The following is a 13278-nucleotide window of genomic DNA, read 5'->3' as shown; positions in this document are numbered from 1 at the left end:
TATAATTTGTACCCCGGTATATCACTGTCCCCCTAGTTATCCTCCTTCCAGTATTTCTCTGAGATGCCAATTGAGTCTATGTCATCATTTACTGCTATACATTCTATTTCTTCCATCTTACTTCTTAGACTTCTGGCATTAGCATACAAACATTTCAAAGTGTGTTTTTTGTTTGTATTTTCATTCAGCTTTTTAATTGATAGGGATAAATTAGAATGTTTTAGCTCAGGTGAGATTTTAGTTACAGGCACTTGGAGTACTTTTCTTATTATTGGAACCTCAGTGTTGGAATGCCTTAATTCTAATGCTTCATTAGTATCCTTTGAAGATACCTCTTTCAGAATTATGTACTGCTGAGTGACTGTTGGCTTTCCCCTTTGTTCAAGTTTAAAAGCAGCTCTATCTCCTTTTTAAAAATTAGTGCCAGCAGTCTGGTTCCACCCTGGTTAAGGTGGATCCCATCCCTTCGAAAAAGACTCCCCCTTCCTCAAAAGGTTCCCCAGTTAGTTACAAAACTGAATCCCTCCTCCTTGCAGTATTGTCTCATCCACGCATTGAGATTCCGATGCTCTGGCTGCCTCTGGGGACCTGCGCATGGAACAGGGATCATTTCAGAAAATGCTAGCCTGGAGGTTCTGGATTTAAGGTTTCTACGTAAGAGCCTAAATTTGTCTTCCAGAACTTCTCTTCCACATTTTCCTATGTCATTGGTGCACACATGTACCACGATAGCTGGCTCCTTCCCAGCACTGTCTAAATTTCTATCTAGATGATGAACTGCATACTAAACCCCTTCCTAAAGCCAGATTGAGCCACATCTAACTTACCAACTTCCTCTTAGAAATATGAGTGGTTGTCACCTTTTCTATCTTCATAGAAAATGGAAGTTTGCAATAGGTCTATAGTTAGAACAAACCCTAGGGTCTGCATCCTTATTCTTCAAAATTGGGACAAGCACAGCCTTTTTAAGGGTCTCAGGAACTTTTCCCTCTGATAAAGAAGAAATAATCAAATTTCTGAGACCCTGCATAACCATATCTGGGAACAAACCAATCAAATAAGAAAGGAAAGTGTCCAATGAAGGCTTAAAGTTTTTACATGTCTTTTTTTTCACTAAAGACTATATGTTAATCAGGGAGGCTTGTTCAAATTCCAAAAATTTGTCCATCTTTCCAAAATTTCCCAAATTCAAATATTCACACACACCCTCTCCCACACTCACAAAGTTATCAGTCTTGTTTTCTTCTCTAACAGGGCTAACTTCTCAACAAATACACCCCCTGTTACATCATGAAGGCAATCAGTCAAAAGTTTACTCAACTGGGGATGACTCAAGACAATTGAATTCATAGGACATTCTTCTCAAAAAACAAATGGAGGGACTCAGAATCAGGAAGATCATCATAAATTTGATTATTTTTATTCTCAGCATTGAGTATAGAATCAACTATTTTAAAAATTATCTTTGAATCATTATTATCTTCCACAATAATTTCTGAATAACATTTATTTTTAGCATGAAATACTTTATTATATTAGTCTGGAGCTGCTACTTTCCAAAACTTCCTATCTTCAGGTGTAGCAGTCTTTATACATTTCTGCTCTAAGCAACGTGTAAAACCCTTTTTGATTCTTGAGTTTGAATCAAATACAAGAGCAGAACATCCACCACCCATGATTCTTTTGGTCTCTAAATTTTTGAATTAGCTACTTCCAACCTATTCTCTAATACTGAATACCATTTCCCTACCCAATAGTCTATATCACCAGCTGGGTCCTCCCAGTTATTCTGCACCAAAGTAGTAACTATATCCACAAAATTGGATGGGTCAATCTTTTTGAATCCTGGTTTAAAACATTTTATTTTCTTCTGGGTCTGTTGCATGGAACCCAAATAATTAAAACTATAACAAACAAGGCCATGGTCTGACCAAGGCAACTGCTCATTCCCTTCAAATTCAAGATTTTCCTGTTCCCTGGCTGTTTCAGATCCAAAAGTTAAATCAATAGTATGGCCCTTCTCGTGAATGACACCTAACATAATCTGAAAGTTCCCATGAATAGCCAGCATGGAAAGAAAATTTGACACTTGGGAAAAATCACAATGGTCTACCTGCAAATTGAAATTACCCATAACTAAAAGTTAGTATTTTAAAGATTAATCCAAAATAGATTACAACACCAAATCAATTTTTATCTGTGATGATCCTTGTGGAGAGTACCAGAGGGAGATAATAATTGTTTTTTTGCAATCTAATAATAGCAGCAAACTTTCACAACCATCCACCTGGTCCATAAAAATTATTTTTAAAGGAAGAGAGATTTGAAAAATTACAGCAACCCTCCACCTCTTTTAATAACCCTATTTCACAGTTAAGTAGAATAATCAATTGGGCAAACTTGTGAAATAACCACAGATTGTTTACGCTTTAACCACATTTCAGTAATACAAATCAGATTGTAGGGGTGTGCATTCGTTTTGAATGCATATGTAAAACGCAACTTATATTTTTAAAAGAGAAAAAAAAGGTTTGAGGAGAAACACATCGCGAGTTCCAACGTATTCAACATAGCTATGTTGAATACGTTGGGGGGGTCAGGAGGGGGTCAGGAGGCCTCCTGACCCCCCCAAGCTGGCCAAAAGTTCCGGTTGGGTCCAATGGAGGTCCAGGAGCGACCTCCTGCCACATGACCTACCTGTCACGTGGTAGGAGCACAAGATGGCGCCGGTGACCATGTGACAGGGGCTGACCAATGGCACGGCAGCCCCTGTGACACAGGCTATCGGCGCCATGAGGAAATCGCAGACGAGTGCAGGGATGGCTTCCTAACTCCCCGCTGGACCACCAGGGAGTTTTGGTAAGTCTTGGGGGGGGGGGATTAAGGAGGGTGAGGGGTTTAAATTTTTATTTAGGGAACCAGTGAACGTATGGACAGACCCTCAACTTATGGAATTCTCCATATGTCCATATTGAACGAAATCGACCCTCAACTTCAACTTATCAACTTATCAACGAAAACTTTTTGTCTGCACATCCCTATCAGATTGAGATCTCAATCTACTATATGGTCATGAACATATAGCCAATTCTTAGCTAAAGATCTAATATTAACTAAAACATTTTAAACAACTTATTTTCCCAAGATACCTCCTCACCCGTACTCTCAAAAGGCAATCTATGAGGAACAGACAACCATCTGGGCTAGATGGACCTTTTGTGTGACCCAGTATGGCAATCTTATGTTTTTTTATGTATCCAGTTGTGAGAATTCACCTAATCATCCCCACCAATGGCCTACCTTTCCTCATGTTGATTCCTTATAGAATAACCTTCCTGACGAGGATCCTTCTGTGGATACTCTATGATCAAGGAATAGGAATCAAAGAAAATTGCAAATATGTTCCTTTTGTCAAACCCCACTCATTAACTTTCTGACTTTGAATTAACATGACAAGAATAGCCCAATCTAAGCAGGTTCTGGATAAGCAAAGGTCAATGTACAGCCAAGCTCAGAGTCAATCCACTGTTAACTTATAGAAAGATGCAAACTATGCCGCATTAAAGGGAAGTGCAAACTATGCCGCATTAAAGGGAAGTGTACAAATAAAGTGTGAATTAATAAATGTGAACCCATTTAAATGAAAAGTCTATTGCTTTGCCTCACAGATTTATATTTTCTGAGGGGTCAGTTTTCAAAGGGAGCTAAACTGTCAAGTAAGCACTTAACCAGCTAGATCAAAGCCTTGGAAAACTGATTGGTAAAATTGGCTAAATGTAACCAACTGATGTTTACTAGGTGACTTACTTTAGCCAGCCAAATCCTGGGTGGTCCTAAGACATTGTTAGGACATAAAAAGAAAATTAGGTGGGTAGTGCTGATTGAAGGGGCAATTTTCAAGTGGAACAATTTGGCCACATTAATTTTTGTTAATACAGCTAGATGCCTTTCTTGTTCTTCCTAAATTAATTATAAGAATTATTCAGCAGAAAAATTAATCTATGTTTCAAATTATAGAATGATTAATTAGGAAAAATAGAAATTACTCTTAGAATGAACCATAGCATCACATTATCAATTAAGTATTTCATTTTCTCTCAACCAACAAAAAGATGCTCTCAACTTTGTTGAATTATCTTCTGTCCCAAATATCACTTTTTGTTTTTCAATAATTTGCAGCAGCAACACTGTATAAGGAAATGTTGCTTAATTATGACCAGAGTATATAATGTGACAAATTTACCAGAATCTGAAGCAGTCACATTCTGCTCTCTATGCCCAACTTCCCCCTTATTATAGACTAGTAATCCAAGAAAAACCTCTTGTTTAGAAAAGTGTAATTTATCTCCAAAGAAAATATAAGCAACACTTAAGTTGTATAATACTCAAAAGTCTACCAAATAATGGACTCACCAATGTAATCATACATCATGGAAAAACAGAGGCAGGGGCGGGCACATAGACACTGCCTAGCATACCAGAGTGCTGTTATTGCCATTATGTACAATAAGTCACACGTTTGCTCATTTTTATGGAAAAACAAAGAGTATTTTTTTTCTTGTTTTTGCCTATATCTGAAGTACATTTCAGCTTATCATAAATGCAGAACTGCTATCTTCAAAAGAAAACAGTACAATTTTAAAAATTGTATTTATTTACATTTACAATTAATGATTTGCTTCTACCTCCGGCTTGAGGCAATTTATAGCATTAATAATTTAAATCATACAAACATCAAGCATCATTAAAATAACAATGAACTATTTGCATAAAATTGCAAACAATTGAATACAGTACATATAGATGATTAAAATGCCAAGACTTAAGACAACAAATCTTACATATCCTGTTTAGCCTAAACTACATCTCAATATATCTCTGTCTTGTGCTATACAAATTGAATGTTTATTTTCCTCAAGACATTTCATATAAGATAATGGGGTGACAGTTTTAGAGCATTGTGAGAAATAGCTGAGTTGAGAGCTAGATGGAGCTGTGCTTCTAGTGCCTTATTTTGAGGCCTAATTACTTTGGAAAGGCAATATTTAGAATACATTTTGGAATGAATGTAAATGAATGAAAAATTACTATTTAAAAGGAAAAAACTCTTTAAAGGTAAGAGGAGTATTATTTAAATAGTTAATATTAACCCATTATGTCCCATTATATCCTATTTAGAACACAGCTTCTTAAAAAAATGGTCACCCAGCATAAACAGAGGTGTCAAATAAAAAGCATAAACTATAAAATACAATTTTTATTACAAGCAAATGTACAAAATAACAATTCAAAAGTCTTAAAAGCCAATCCTAATATAATTCACATGTATGGACAAAATTATCAATACTGCAATGTTCACAGATATGAGATGCATACCCTTTAACAACCCACACCTATTATATAAGATACAAATTCACACTCTCAATCATAACCTCATAATAGACATTCACACCTTCCACACCACATACTAAAAAATCCCCGCTGTTTAAAATGAATAGAGTATGTTAATGACTTGATGTATTCCCAATTTTCAGAAAGATATACATAAATGTCAATAATTATGTCAAATAACCAATGGATGCCTTAATTTCATAAATTTTTAAAGACTCTATCTGAACTTAGTGGTAAATGTATTCATGCAATAAATACTAAATAATGTCCCAGATTTTTAGATTAAAACTGTCCAAACTGCTTGACAAGGGCTCTTGTTTGACTACAAAAGGGCTTCTTCAGGGGCTATTCCATCCAAACAAAAAAATCTTCAAAAGCTGTTCACAGGAATCATTCCACCCCGATCAGTTTTTCACGGGACACCTTCTCAATGGGTCAACTCAAAATCATTCACGCTGCAAGAAACAAATTACATACATTACGACTCACACCTATCCTAACAATACCTTATTTGTGAAAGTTCCAAAAAACTTAAAAAAAAATACTACCTTGCTTATATAAGGGAAGAATATAGTTCTTAAACACCAATCACAACACACAATGCCATGCTTCTCAAATGTCTGAGTCCATCCCCTCAAAAATCTTCCCAAATCTTACAAGCTCTAAAATACCAAAATATATATTATTGTATCAATGTAGATTCTCAGTAATCACAACCATATAATAACATAATTCTAACAAAAATCATAGACACATCATCCCATACCTTCAGTGTACCGGTACTGTGCATCCTTCATTCCTTCCAAGTACTGCCTGCCAATCTCATTCTATAAAAAGTCAACAATAAATCCAAAAATAGCCACTGAAGAAGCCCTTTTGGGCCCTATTGGCATTTATATGCATCTTTTTGAATATTGGGATACAAGAAGTCATTAACATATTCACTCTATTCATTTTAAACAGTGGGGATTTTTTAGTATGTGGCGTGGAAGGTGTGAATGTGTATGTATGAGGGTATGATTCAGAGTGTGAATTTTTATCTTATATAATAGGTGTGGGTTGTTAAAGGGTATGCATATCATATCTGTGAACATTGCAATATTGATAATTTTGTCCATACATGTGATATATATTAGGATTGACTTTTAAGACTTTTCTATTGTCATTTTGTACATTTATTTGTAATAAAAATTGTATTTAATTGTTTCTGATTTTTATTTGACACCTCTGTTTATGTTAGATAATAAAACTCTTCTTAAAAAATTGGGACATAATTGGTTAAACATATCTGAACAACATTTTTTTAGCTTAGTTAGATGGATGGAAAGTAAAAGCTGAATGAAAGCTGACATTTAAAAAATGTTTACACTGAAAATGGATTCATTTTTATTTCCTTGATAAATATAAATTTCCAACCTGACAAGTATAATTTTGAAAATAACATGTTCAGTATATTTAGTACATTTAACCAAAAAAATACACTATTGAACACATTTTAGTTGGTGAAAGATTCTACGGATTAAGAGAGCTAGATAGTTTCTCTTTTTATGTTTGTAAAGATAGGAAGTAGGTAAAAGAATACAAATGCTGTGATCAAGAGTTAGATATCTGGCTAGACCATGTTCCTGCCTGTGTAAGTAAGCATCACTAGCCAGCTTCAACTACCAGCATCTAAAGCTTCTCTATCTTGAGTTGTTCCAGATTCTACAAAAGCTATCTGTGTACATGAACTCTGTCCTCCATCTTGAGTCATCAAGAATACAGAGGTAAGTGTGTGTATTCATACAGACTGAAAAATAAACATATGCTAACAAAGAGTTGAAATAAACATTTAAACTTAACAAAGTAGACTGAAAAATAGAGGAAGAAAACACAGCTTTAGAAAGAGTAGAAAAGCTACATTTAAAAACAATATTTATGAAGTACGTACCTGGTCATTAAAGTTATGATTCATGTTGTTTCTGAAAGACACAAATTACTACTAAGAATTAATTCTTTGAACTAGGTTTAAAGAAAGGAAAGAAATGTATAGCAATACTTATCTGATTAATATCTGTAAAGAAATTGGTTTTCTACATTTTATATATCTGAATGAAAACATTTAATATAGTAAAAATGTTTACTGGAAGGTAAAATAATTGATTGTTTATCTTACATTGCATTCCTAGAAAATACATACATGCCACATTGTTGTTGAATTTTTGTTGCAAGAAATTTTGAATATTATTTCACTATATAATATACTACCGGCTTAGGGGTAGATTTTCATAACCTAGCGCGTGCAGGTTATAAAATGCCGGATCGGCGTGCAAGAGGGGGATCTACTTTTCTAATTACGCAAGGCGATACATTAGGGCCTTCTCCAGTTCCCTCCCAGTCTGCTCCAATTAAGGAGCGGACTGGGAGGGAACTTCCCAACCCCCTAGCCTTACCTCCCTTCCCCTTCCCCTATCCTGCCCTCCCCCTATCCCTATACTAGCTACCCCAAATTTTATTTTACCTTTTGCTCCTGCCTCGGAGCAGGAGCAAGTTGTGTGCACCAGCACCCCGCCGGCGTGCAATACCCCGGCACAGCAGCAAATGGCCGTTGTGCCGGTTACCTCTTGCCCCACCCCCAGACAACCCCTTTTTCAAGCCTCAGGACTTACACGCATCCTGGGGTTTATGTGCATGGCTGGGCCCTACTTGTGCTGAGCCAGTTTTCAAATGGCCCAGCCACGCTCGTAAACCCTGGGATTTATGCGTGCTGAGGTTTGAAAATCTCCCACTTAGTTTTTAAAATAAACATTTAATTATCTTATCTTAAGTGTCCTGTAACTTATTTACAATTTTCTTTACTATAAAATCTCTAGAGTTATTTTGAATATCTGGGAAATGAACACTTCAACATTAAAAATATTCAAAGAAATGTAAAAATTGAAACCACTGACACAGACTTGACAGTTCAAAGGAGTGGTTCAGTACTGACCCAAGGATTTACGATTTGTCTACAAATATATCCACCTAGGTCATGAATGCTCAGGAAATGGTACTCAGCAGCTAATGTATCATATATATCATGCAGATGGGCTGTATGTCAAGTGACATTTAACATTAATATTCTCTTCTTGTGTTATTCCTTACAGTAAAGGTTTAAGTAGTCTGGTTGAGGTGAACCATAAGTCATTCATATATCATCTGGGCAGAGGGTAGTATGCTCAGACCAAATTTCTCAATGGATTGGTCACAGCCACAAGTGTATTGGATTGGCAAAAGTTGGAGGTCTGCACTGGGAGCATATTGTTCCCCACTTCATGAGCGATTGGCTGATACAGTTTCTGCTGTGAAATGAAAGGTTCTCTGCCTGGGCTTGTTCAGCCCAGATGATGTATAACCATTTTCAGTGGACTAGGAAACATTCTTGCAGGCTGTTTGAGAAGACTATAATAAGTCACAGTATAAGGCATGGCCTCACATTATTTCTCATGGCTACAGTTCTAGAGCATATGGAAGGAGTTTCCTACCCTTTTACACTCCTGACATGTAAGTTGATGCGTGCCATGGGAAGTGATAATGGTGGAGGTAGTCAAACTTATAAGGCATTTGAGCTGCTGAGAGATGGAAAATGTAAAGGCCATGAGGAGTCAGCATTCAATCGACCATTGGGTGGTAGTCCATGCTGAAGAGCATAGGTCTGTGCAGAGTATTGTGCAAGGCTATGCAATTCAAGTTTGACTTTGGGGGATTCAACCTTGGGACAGGTCCAGGTCTGCCAAATTGTGGCAAATAAGAAGGCTGCAAGGGCAGCTGAAGCATATTTTTTTGTGTTAGCAGTCTTGGGATAGCATTTGACAAGTGACCTTGCTGGCCCAAGACAGCACATCCCTGAGCAACAGGATTAGATTCCCTTGTTATGTCATCTAATAAAGCTGTAATGTTGAAATGTTAAAATGTGTTCTGTGATTTCTCCCTTGGTTGGGATGGGGGGGATTGTGGAACCAGGTACTAGAGATGTGCAGCTGGAAAGTATACGTTGGATTTGGGATACACATTCGTCGGGGCCCAGATACGTTGCATTCGTTCAAGGGAGGAAAACCCGATCCGTTAATACGTTGAATTCAGCATTCATTCCCTTTAAATGTAATTAAGTACAACCCTCCTGAGCCCCCCAAGACTTGCCTAAAGTCCCTGGTGGTCCAGCAGGGGTACTGGATCATCTCCTGCACTCGCGCCGTCAGCTGCCGGTATTCAAAATGGCACTGATAGCCTTTGACCTTACTATGTCACAGGAGCTACCGGTGCCATTGGTCGGCCCCTGTCATATGGGAGGAGCAATGGATGGCCGGCACCATCTTGTGCTTCTACCATGTGACAGAGGCCGACCAATGGCACCAGTAGCCCCTGTAACATAGTAACGGCAAAGGCTATCAGTGCCATTTTGAATACCGGCAGCTGACGGCACGAGTGCAGGAGATGATCCAGTACCCCCGCTGGACCACCAGGGACTTTAGGAAAGTCTTGGTGGGATCAGGAGGGTGGGGGATTTTTTCGTTCAGGATTCATTGCATTTGTGGGGATTCGCCATATATTTTGCCAACCCACGAATGCAACGAATAGGGACCTGTACGTTGTGGACTGCAGATTCGTTCACAATGAATGCACATCCCTACCAGGTACTAAGCAGACGTAAAGAGACAGTCATGGCTGCCCTTGCTAAATAATGGAATTTCAGCAGATTACAATTCAGAGTTGCTATCTTTAAAGGAAAATACTCTTTATACTGCTATATACTCCAAGCAACCATTTTCAATAGCTGCTCCAACAATTTGGAAATCATTACTTCAGACTGATGGTCTTCTGAAAATCATTTGCAATCGCGCCCACATATGCATGCATATGGACATACAAAAATGATCAGTGTGATCTTCATTCTAAAGCATATGGGGATAGACCTATAGATCTAAACATGTACACCCTGGATGTAAGGCAAGATATGATAGAGTCATTCAAATATTTCAAAGGTTTTCATGCACAGACGGTGAGCCTCTTTCAATAGAAAGGAGGCTTCTAGAATGAGACGTCATGCAATAAGGTTGATAGTGGGTAGGCGTAACCTTAGGAAATATTTATTTACAGAGAGGGTGGTGGATGCATGGAACAGCCTCCCAGTAAAGGTTATAGAGACAAAAAAAAGTACCTTAATTCAAGAAAGCATGAGATAAATTCAGGGGATCTTTAAGGAAGTGATGGGAATTATAATGCTAAATTATTTGGGGAATTGGCAGACTAAATGGGTCATAGTCTTTTTCTGCCATCATATTTCTATGTTTCTATGGGCATGCACACTCATTTTAAGGTTATCTTTTTTGAATATTGACTCCTATATGAATAACGCTATAAATACCCCAGTTCAACCATATATTCCATATTGAATTATCCAATTTCTTGAAAACTCCAAAGGTTGATTACACAATTTCATCCCCAAAAGATACTGAGAAAATAGGAAGAACATTAAATTCATTGCTATCTCTAATCAACAAGACATTAGTTTCCTAAAACCACCATGTCCCTTGCTTCATATTGAAAATTCAATGATAGTGCACAGAATTCAGGAAACACATCCCAACTTTTTCCCCAAATAGTTTTAAGACCTTTAACACAAGTCTTGGATTCTTGGCATTCCACATTACTTTACTAATTTTCTGTTGCAGAGTCTTATGAAACACAACTGAGAAAATACTAGGGGTGTACAGCAGGAAAAATATTTGTTTAATTTGAAAAATCTTTTGTGTGGACCCTAATTTGTTCTTTACTTTGATTTGTTTTTATATGCCATTTAGGGATGTGCAATTGCTTTTCCAGAATTAGGCAATGTCAACGAAATTTCCTAATTTGGAATGGTTCGGGATAACCAAACAGCGATTGATTTTTTTCTGAAATTTCAGAAAAACTTCATTTTTGAGTTAGTGCGTGTTAACACCTGATAGTGCGCACTAACTCTGCAAGGTTAGTGTGCACTATTGGGAGTTAGTGCGCACTAACTCCTGATAGTGCGCAATAACCCAAAAATCGGGGCCTCCGAAAAAAAACAACCCAAACCACGGTAAAAACAAAATTCCCACGGGGGGGGGGGGGGGGTCCCAAAATTAAGCTTGACACAAAACATTTACTCAAAGCACATTATTAACATCAATGGAGAAAGCATTTCCAATAATTTCCAGCCTATATTAGTCTCCTGAATAAGGATTTCTAAACAATTGTCTTAAAACTTGGGAGGAGAATTAAACAGAGAAGGAAAGGAACTCCAAGATACCTAGAAAGACTGGTGAGGCTTGATAGTGGCACAAAAATTGTCATGAATAGCCTACGACTCTATAAAGGGGCAAAGGCATACTAGTATAAGCAGAATTTCACCAAGTTTCTATGAGAGGAGCAAAGAAGCAGAAAAAGTGTGAAAAATTACCCACAAGGGTCTAAAGAGGGCACCAGCAACAGTGTCATAAACCCTTGATGGCATCTCAGTAAGCAAACTGGCACCCACTGTGGCATTAGTATCCTAAGGCAGCATGAAGGGTGAACAAAGCAGAAAAGTTATCAAAGAAACCTTCCAGGAAAGCACTGATAAAGAGACAAGTAGAACAAGGAGTGGCTTGAAGACTCTAAAGCACCATGAGAGGTGCAAAGCAGCCACCCACCACACCCCCACACTGACTGGCAAGGTGTTAGGACTGGTGTCCAACAGCAAGGCAGTGTGGCAAAAAGAGATCTAAGTTGTAAAATCTGAGTATGGAAGCAAGAGTTAGTGGCATAAAGATTTTCCAAGTTACAGGGTGAAATTTAGATTTTCTTGTGAAAATTATATCACATTTAGTAAATGGTAATGGTTTCTCTAATGATTGTGGTGTGGTTTTCCTGAAAAGTGGTGAAGGATGCTTTATTTAGAAACCATTCCCCATTTTATTAACTGACCTCAGACTCTTCCATCTCCTGATTTTCTGGTTTTGCATGAAATCTCTCACACTGTTTTAACTATTATCATAATCAGGACATCAAAATGGCTAGTTTTGAGCATTTTTTGACTTGTGCCTCTATTTTGTCCTTCAGAATGAGGGCTGTTTTAGACAAAAAAAAATCCACCACAGTATACTCTAATTCTCAATGGGGTGGCAGAACCAAGTTAAAATTTTAGGAAGAAAGGAAGAACTATGGAACAGGTGCCACATACCCTTGTATGATGACATTGATGTCTTTTATTGATTTTTTCACATGTTTGCTCTGAGATCAAAACACCCCAGTATAATAAACCAAAAAGAAATCAAGTGTTGGAAGAACACCTCAAGGTTTCAGCAACAGAAAAATGTACTTTGATGGCATTTCAGGTGGCAATTTGGTACCCAAAGTGGCAATAACATCCTAAGTCAGCACTACCTTTTGGGGTTTGCTGCTTTGCAGTTCCCTATCTCTTACAGGATTTATTCTGTCCCTGGAATATGAAGATTAACAATGATTTAATATTTTGCAGTGGAAACATAATGCCCACTGAATATACAGTGCCACACTAATGTGTGTGTGTGTGTGTGTGGGCAACACAGAGACACTGCTGTACTGAGTGTCACATTACTGGTCCTTGTTCTCTAACATTGACAGACTTCACAACACCGTCTGGTATGATTCAGTCTCTATCCTGCCCTCAGTGCTCCCCATGTGCCACTGCCAAAAGACAAAATCAGTACCAGCTCTGCAAGCAACTCAACAGTCTGCCTCTAGTTACCACAAAGCAAAAAAGAAAAAAAATATAAGAACAGCAAGCAATACTAGTCTTATCTGAAATACAGAGCTTCAAGATGCAGCACTGCCTCACTGCTTTACATTTTTGTGTGACTGACTGGGACAATGACAGACTGTAAA

The sequence above is a fragment of the Rhinatrema bivittatum genome, chromosome 5 (assembly GCF_901001135.1).
Source record: "Rhinatrema bivittatum chromosome 5, aRhiBiv1.1, whole genome shotgun sequence".
NCBI lineage: Eukaryota > Metazoa > Chordata > Amphibia > Gymnophiona > Rhinatrematidae > Rhinatrema > Rhinatrema bivittatum.
Note: the sequence above shows the minus strand (reverse complement) of the source record.